We start from the raw sequence: 7,445 nt of genomic DNA, 5'->3' as shown, positions 1-7,445 counted from the left end.
GTGATTTTTAATTAAATGGTGCACTCCTAATATTGCGTCTCGGATATGATCGTATTAGAGCCGGCCTGGTGTTACTGTCTGCTGACCAAGAATAGAGAGGAATGGAGAGAAATGGTGAGAGATCTGGGTGTCGGGTTGGGGATGGAGGAGGCGAGACAATCAAGGTCCTAGGTGTGTGGGAGTTTGGGGATCAGGGCCGGAGTGGGGGGTTGGAGTGAGATTGGGGCGATGACATGGCTGCCTCAGGGCAAACCAATCTTGGAGAGGGGGCCTCAATCAGGCATTAACAGAAATTTAAAAAGACTTACCTTTATATAGCATCTCTCACGATCTCAGAACATCCCAAAGTGCTTTACAGCCAATGAAGTACTTTTGAAGTGTAGTCACTGTTGTAATGTAAGAAATGCAGCAGCAAATTTGGGCACAGCAAGCTTCCATAAACTCCAATATGATAATGACCAGATAATCTATTTTAGTGACGTTAATTGAGGGATTATGCTCATTATCTGCATATGCTTTAGACGTTAGGAAAGGACGCCTCTTGTTTGACTTTACTCAGTATGGCGAGTGGCGCACTTTTGGCCGGAAGCATGCGCACACACCTGCCTGCCATTTTGGAGACTTAGCTGTCATGCAGCACCCGCAAAATGTTCACTGCGCAATGCAATTTCTAGGCCCAAGAGTTTCAACACCTTTCTTTAAAAATAAATGTTGGTTGAAAAGTAGGCTTTTTACCAGCATCTGCAATTCTTCCACTGCGATGAAGTAAGCTTAAGTTAAGGCAACTTCACTTGCACCAATATTGGCCTGCACTAGGAGTTTAAATGAATGCTGAAAAGTTAGGCATTCTACTGCAGGAGGTCCATTAAAGAATGAAGATGTTGGCTTTGCAATTAACAATATGTCATCCTTAATACAGTTGTCCACTGCAGAGGGCCTTTTAAAAATTTCATTCATGGGATATGGGCATTGCTGACAAGGCCAGCAGATATTGCTCATCCCTCATTGCCTTTGAGAAGATGGTGCTGAGTCGCCTTCTTAAACCGCTGCAGTGCCTGATATGGCAAATGTTCTCTGCAGTGGATTGGAAGGGATCACTAGCATGAAAGTTTCATGCAAATCTGGCAAGTGACCAGCTGAACCCCTAGAGAAACAATGTAAATGGCTGCTTTTAGCTAGTTAGGTTATTTCTTGGCAGGGGGGGAGGGGGGGAATGGGGGGGTGGTGGTTGCTGTGGTGGTGAGGGGGGCGGGGTCTGTGGCTGAATTTATGGCAGGAGATCAGGACATCCACAGAAACCCAGGGTTAATTATCTGCAGGTTATCCTACACAGAAAACTCTGGGACTATTTAGAAACAATTAGATGCTGAAATGGGGGAAATGCAAATTCTTTCTGGATGGATGAATCAAGGTGGGCTGTATTATGTCTTGAATAAAGAGTCAGACTAGATATTGCAAGCTCAAAGTAAGGTGTGACCGTAGTCCTTTATTACAGATCTCAGAGTGCCTCTCCAGCCTGTGAGGCCTCCTTATATACAGGTGATCCCAAGGGATTGTGGGATCCCTTCTGGTGGTTAGACATGGTATTTACAGGTTTACATACATAACAGGCTGAATAGCCTTCCTCATCTATAATTATCTTGTGAGAAGGTCCAATTTTATGGCAGTCTCTTCTTGTGAAGGTAGGTATGTTGTATGATATGCTCAGGTCTGACATGTCCAGCTTTGTGTGCCAGATTCTATAAATATGTGTTATTGCGTCTACATTTCTTGGCCCATCAAATTCATCTTCCTTATCTGAATAATGCAGCAGTATCAGAACACCCAAATGAATTCCCACCTTCACCACTCTGTGTGGTATGATTCAAAATGCAGCAGCAACCATAAATAATGGATATTGGCAGGAGGATAAAACAAAAACTGTTAAAATGGTGTGCCACTCAGTAAAACCAGCCATTGTATGGAGCAAAATTTAACAGAAAATATATAAAAACACTCTTCATAACGATTCTATACAGTAATAAACCTTTAAAAAGCCTACCTGACCAGACCAGGTCCCAGATTCCCTAATGCACCCATTTGATATGAGTGAGGTGTGCACAATGGGTAAAACCAAACCTGGAGTTGGGAAATTTGATGTGGCATCTAATTCAAATGTAAGTCACTTTTCAATCTTGTGCTAACATATAGTGCACATCCATTTTCTCCACACAAATTGTATCTTGGAAAATTGGATGTGGAATGATTAAGCTGGCCCCCCCTCACCTCACCCCCCGATGCAACTTTATCCTCATTCATTGTCGCTCTTTTCAACTGCTCCACTCAGTAAAGAACATGTGGCTCTTTAATCAGCTGCAGCATTTTAAACATTGGAGAAGAACTCTACGTGTTTCCTTCTTAGCAGTGGTAAACCGATAACCAATAGTTTTACCGCTGCTGTCTCACCCCACATAATTAATGTGGCCTTTCTAAGGAAACTTGAGAAGGCCATTGCTGGAGACATATGGTTGGTGGAGATCTACCCCACTGCAAAACCATCTGAATATCTATTCTGTATCTCCTGGCTTCTCATCAAATTATACCGTTGCTACCCATTAATCATAAGTGCTCACCTATATAACAGCAAACACTGCACGTCAAAGTAATGCATTTTATGTAAAGCCCTTAAGGACATTTTTAATGTGATAAGGCACCATAAATATGTAATTCATTTTCTTTCCTTCATTTAGCTGGGTTTCCTCTTTAATATCACTAAGATCTACAGATCTAATATCTAAGAAAGCATAATTTCAAAATTTGTTGAATGGGCATGCAATTTGGCAAATGAGTTTCAATGTGGATAAGTGTGAGATGATCCATTTTGATAGAAAGAATAAGGAGGCCACATATTCCTTGTAAAGTAAGAGTCTAAATGGAGTAAAGGAGCAAAGAGACCGAAAGGTACAGATTACACAAATCACTAAAAGTAGCTACACAGGTTAATAAGGCCATAAAAAAGCAAACAAACCATGGGGTTCATTACTGGAGGAATAGAATTGAAAAGCAGAGAGGCTATGTTAAATTTATATAGAAACTTGCTAAGCTTGCACGTCTGGTCATATTATAAAATAAGAACATAAGAATTAGGAGCAGGAGAAGGCCATTCAGCCCCTCGAGCCTGCTGTGCCATTCAGTGAGATCATGGCTGATCTTCTACCTCAACTCCACTTTCCTACACTATTCCCATATCACTTGATTCCCTTAATAGCCAAAAATCTATCGATCTTTGTTCATGAATATAAAAGACTGAGCCTCCACAGCCCTCTGGGGTAGAGAATTCCAGAGATTCACCACCCTCTGAGTGAAGGCGTTTCTCCTCACCTCAGTCCTAAATGGCCAACCTCTTATTCTGAGATTGTGACCCCTTGTTCTAGATTCCTCAGCCAGAGGAAACATCCTCCCTGCATCTAACCTGTCAAGCCCTGTAAGAATTTTGTATGTTTCGTGAGATCACCTCTCATTCTTCAAAACTCTAGACAATATAGGCCTAGTCTACTCAATCGCTCCTCGTAGGACAGTCCCCCCATCCCAGGAATCAGTCTGGTGAACCTTTGTTGCACTCCCTCAAGGGCAAGTATATCCTTCCTTGTGTAAGGAGACCAAAACTGTACACAGTACTCCAGGTGCGGTCTCACCAGGGCCCAATATAATTGCAGTAAGACATCTTAACTCATACTCAAATCCTCTTGTAATAAAGGCCAACATACCATTTGCTTTCTTAGTTGCCTGCTGTACCTGCATGTTAACTGTCAATGATTCGTGTACAAGGACAGCCAGGTCCCTCTGAACACCAGCACTTCCCAATCTCTTACCATTTAAAAAATACTCTGCTTTTCTATATTTCCTACAAAAGTGGATGACTTCACAATCTCTCCACATTATGGAGCCAAATTTCCCCAGCCGCCTAGAGCAACATAGTTAGGGGTGGCACGCCGACTTGTTGCAGCAAAACAAGCGCCAAAAATGTACCTGGTAATTTGGCCGCTCCCTCGTCGTCCGGATCCATCGGCATGGCGCTGCAGAGCCTGCGGGGGCAGAGCTTCGGCCGCGCTTGGGCCCAGCGTCTTATGGAGTGCCGGCAGGGGGACGCATGCCTGTTTGAGCGTGCAAGCATGCGCAATGCGCGTTTCAGAGTGCGCGCATGCCCAGTGGAGCAGGAAGCTTGGCAATCGGCCAATTAAAGGGAGAGTGTCCTAAGTATTATTGGCAATGGACCATATATAAAGGTAAGGTCTAAATAGTGACTTTTGTGTGGCTGAGGGAGTGGAGAGGAGTGCTGGATAGGTGGAAGAAAGGTGAGAACTGTGATTTTTGAACATTACCTGAGTGTGAGTCCAATACACCAATGGCGCAAGAGCGTGCAAGACGAACAAAGAATTTCCTCCATGAGGAAGTGGAGGAATTAGTGACTGTCATTGAGGAGAAATGGCTGGAGCTGGATATCAGCAAGAGACGTCCGTTAAAAGTTTCGCCCAAGGAAATGAGAAGAAGATGGAAAGTAGTTGCAGAAGAATACTCCTCAGGGGTCAATGCCGCAAGATCTGGAAGCCAGTGCAAGAAGAAATGGCATGACGTTGGTCAAGTAGTGACTGTAAGTAATATCTTCATCTTTAAATTTAATTGCAATTGAAAATGTGACCATCTGTATGTGTCCCACCCATCAGAAGCGCACCATGTCTGAAAATTAATATTTTTATCTTTGCAGAAGAAATTGGCCCATAACAAAAGGGAAAGACTTAGAACAGGAGGAGGTCCGTCAAATCTGCACCAATTGTCACTCCTGGAACAGAGGGTTGCTGCCTTGCTGAGTCGCACCGGCAGAAAAAGAATCAGCTCTGCTTAAGCTGACCCACACGCGAGGGTGAGGGTGAGTCATTAAAATGCATAGTCGCCCTTCAAATTAAACTGCTGAATGGTCTGCTACGCGTCAGACTACTCATGCCACCCATCCTGCCCCCTCCTCTGCCGCTAACCATTTGACTGTTCTGTTGTATTTTGCAGAAGAAGAAGACACTCCTCAACATCCTGAAGATCCACCAGAGGATCCAGATGCGCGCACTCCAGCCCGCGATATGGATCAGTCCATAGTACAGGGCATCACACTGCCAGAAACCTCCATGAGCTCCTCTGCAACATTCCATGGGTTCACACCTTCCGAGGTTGTGGGTCCCAGTGGCGGTCGTGAAATGCATCTTGAGACACCCAGTCCCCCACTGTCCCAGCCTGCGCCTCACACTGGAGGGGTGCCACTAGGCAGACCCACAGCGAGGGGAGGTAGAAGCCGACCAGTCTCTCCTGAGATGCAGCCCTCAGCAGAGGTTAATCAGGTTGTGTCATTGGGTGAGAAGACCAATGGCCTCACAAGATCACTCGTGGCGGCCGTCAGTGGGGTGTGTGATGAGGTAACGACAATGTCGGGTTGAATCTCAGCACTGAGACGGGAATTGAGGGCGAGCATTTCAGAGGGTGTGCAAATGATGGCAGATGCCATGAGGGAGTTAGCTTCTGCAATAAGGGCACAAAGGCTGGATACTCAAATGCCACTCCCACTTCAATCCACGCACCAGCCACTAGTCAGACCCAAGCCGGGCCCCCAACACACCCCTCACCACCATCACCGACCCTATGAGGAAGTGTACTTTCCCCGAGATGTGGGTGAGGGATGGGTGCAGCCTTTATTGCTGTTGTTGCTGTTGTTGTTGCTGTTGTCATTGAAGTGCACTGTAAATTATCCAATAAAAGATATTTTGCATTAAAAATGAATCATTCTCCATTAGGACCACGCAACATTTAGGGAAAACTGTAAAAAGTAAAAATCCCTCAACCATACAGTCATGTGTGCCTGCCACCCCTAGCCCTGACAGGAGGGCTAACCAGTGCATTCTGCAGTCGGCAAGGTAGGACTGCTCTATTTTCAGTAGCTGATTTATCTTTCCTTTTTTTTTGATGATGTTGTCCAGCTGTTGTGCTGAAGATGTTGTGATGTTTTGCTGATGTTGTGAAGGTCTTTATTGCTTTAGAATCCTCTAACTCACCTCTCCCCGCCCCCCCTCCCCCCATCTCTGGCTACCTGCACTGATTTCTTAAATGCAGGTAAGGTTTTTCTGTGCCGACAAAAGTGGCCACATACACTGGTCTAAGTTAGTTTGGAGTAACTTTCAGCTGGCCAAATTTGCTTCTATGGCCAGAAGAGACTTGTCACGCCCCCTTTTGGGGAGAACAAACTAAACTAGAAAAAACCTAACTAACTGATTTACATTGGAGCAAGTTAAATGGGTAAATTTCCGATTTTTAAGTTACTCCAAAAAAAGCTACTTACTCCAAAAAAAACAGGGCAACTCTTGGGGAAATTTGAGCCCAAAGTTTCTATGTTTTGGAAGATGACAACCAATACTTCCACTATCTCTTTCAGAACCCTAGGATGTAGGCCATCAGATCCAGGGGATTTATCAGCCAATACTTCCACTATCTCCATCGCCACCTCTTTCAGAACCCGAGGATACAGAGGCACTGGGAAAGGTACAAAAAGGACTCACAAGGATGATACCAGAAATGAGAGGATATGCCTATCAAGAAATATTGAACAGACTGGGTCTCTTTTCTCAAAAGAAAAGTCTGAGGGGTGACCTAATAGAGGTCTTTAAAATTATGAAAAGGTTTGATAGGGTATACGTAGAGAAGATGTTTTCACTAGTGGGGGAGACCAAAACTCAGGTCCATAAATATAAGATAGTCACCAGTAAATCCAACAGAGAATTCAGGAAAAACTACTTTATCCAGAGAGTGGTTATAATGTGGAACTCACTACTACAAGGAGAAGTTGAGGCAGATAGTATAGATGCATTTCAGGGGAAGCTAGATAAACACATTAGGAAAGAACAAATATAAGGATATGTTCATAGGGTTAGATGAGGAAGGGTGGGAGGAGGCTTGTGTAGAGCATAAACAGAATTGGCCACTGAAATCTGATAGATGTTCACTTTATTTAACTTTCTTATTCAATTTCCCAAGTAATTACAATGAAACTCAACCGACAAAAAAGTTTCCTCCACCAAAACATACACAATGTACATATATTGATGTTTTCAGATGTGAAACTGGCTCCTGCGCCTGCTTTCACTAACCGTAAGAAAAATGTTTGTAATTGCTGGGCAGTTGGTGAGAAAATAGCCCAACTCTGTGCCAGCATTGGTATTTCCAAGACTGTGTGGATCATCTATCATGGCGTAGCTTGACAGATTGCAAGCTTGGGATTTAGTGCATGCGGAAATACATGCAGAAATCCCAAACTTTCGGTATATTGCAAAGGCGGCATGATGGCGTACTACCCACCACAAAACCCAGGCTAATATTTAGATGAGTGGGTTATTGTAATAAATTGTGTAAATTATAGAATACTAACAGAT

The sequence above is a fragment of the Pristiophorus japonicus genome, chromosome 2, assembly GCF_044704955.1.
Source record: "Pristiophorus japonicus isolate sPriJap1 chromosome 2, sPriJap1.hap1, whole genome shotgun sequence".
Taxonomy (NCBI): domain Eukaryota; kingdom Metazoa; phylum Chordata; class Chondrichthyes; family Pristiophoridae; genus Pristiophorus; species Pristiophorus japonicus.
This window is presented reverse-complemented; position numbering follows the sequence as displayed.